The sequence below is a fragment of the Psammomys obesus genome, unplaced genomic scaffold (assembly GCF_907164565.1).
Source record: "Psammomys obesus unplaced genomic scaffold, mPsaObe1.curated_primary_1811, whole genome shotgun sequence".
Lineage (NCBI taxonomy): Eukaryota > Metazoa > Chordata > Mammalia > Rodentia > Muridae > Psammomys > Psammomys obesus.
Genome location: NW_026596117.1, coordinates 6,602,366 through 6,603,860, shown reverse-complemented (window position 1 = coordinate 6,603,860; position 1,495 = coordinate 6,602,366). Strand labels below are relative to the sequence as shown.

The 1,495-nt window shown below is 44.7% G+C and overlaps 1 pseudogene; it reads right to left on the bottom strand.

The window, feature by feature from the left end:
- Positions 1 to 343: 343 nt before the first annotated feature.
- LOC129692702 (60S ribosomal protein L27-like) lies at positions 344 to 749 on the bottom strand (annotated as a pseudogene).
- Positions 750 to 1,495: the final 746 nt, after the last annotated feature.

The following is a 1,495-nucleotide window of genomic DNA, read 5'->3' as shown; positions in this document are numbered from 1 at the left end:
CCCAAACCCCTCTCCAAGTCCACTGATAGGAAAATCCTCATCCCCTTCTATCTGACCCTAGCCTATCAACTCTCATCTGCATGCTCTTCCTTTGTGGCCTAGCAAGGCTGCTCCCCCCTCAGCGGGAGGTGATTAAATGAGTTCATGTCAGAGACAGTCCTTGTTCCCCTTACTAGGACCCCCACTTGGATACTGAGCTGCCATTGGTTACACCCGTGCAGGGGTTCTAGGTTATCTCCATGCATAGTCCTTGGTTGGAGTATCAGTCTCAAAAAAGACCCCTGAGACTAGATATTTTGCTTCTTTTGCATTTTTAATGATATAAAAGAAAATATACCTAAAATTAAAGCTTCTGGGAAAATCATGCGTTCTTCCCTGTCTTGTATCTTTCCTCAAACATGACCTAAGCTTCTTGCCTGGCCTTGCATTTCAGAGCTGGCTCACTAACCGACATCCTTGTTGATGACAGTTTTGTCTAAGGGGATGTCCGCAAAGTACCTTGTGGGCATGAGGTGATCGTTGTTATAAACTTTCACAAAGGACTTGATCTTTGATCTCTTGGCGATTTTTTCTTGCCCATGGCAGCTGTCACTTTTGCAGGAATAACGGTGGATTACAGTCACCAAGGCATGTCTGTAAGGGTGGTCTGAGGTGCCATCATCAATGTTTTTCATGATGCCGGTTTTGCGTCCAGAATAGTGTCCTGCTGGAACTAGCACCACTTTAGTGAGTTTAAATAACTTGCTCATTTTGACAGCAGTAGGCCGGAAGAGATAGCAAACAAGTGGAAAGATGAGTCAAAAATACATTTGTGAATACAGCAGTCCCACTGGACAGAAGAAAAGGTAAAAGCAACATGAGGTAAAGTGACTGCTGACAGGTTTGATGCCTCCCAATCATTGCCTCCAATCCTGGCAATACTCTCCAATGTCGAGAAGAAGTAAACATACAATTGACTATTGGTATACAAGGAGCAAATTGCAAGTCATCTCTAGATGTGCCAATCAGTCCCTATATGAGAATTTGTGTATATGATCCTACATGATTTATTTTTTTATTTCTTTTTCTTTCTTTTTTATTATTTTTTTATTATTTTTTTCTTTTTAGTTACATTTTGTTAACTCTGTGTCCCAGCTGTATCCCGCTCCCTCATTCCCTCCCCTACCCCACACTCCCTCCCTGGTCTCCTCCCTGCCCCTTTCCAAGTCCACTGATAGGGGAGGACCTCCTCCCCTTTCATCTGACCCTGTTTTATCAGGTATCTTCAGGACTGGCTGCAAAGTCCTCCTCTGTGGCCTAACAGACTGCTCCTCCCCGGGGGGGGGGGGAGGTGTCAAACAGCCTGCCCTTGAGATCCTGTTAGAAATAATCCGTGTTCCCCTTACTTTGGAAAACTACTTGGTTACTGAGCTACCACGGGCCACATCCGAGCAGAAGTTCTAGGTTATATCCATAGATGGTCCTTGGTTGAGTGTCAGTCTCAGAAAAGACCCTG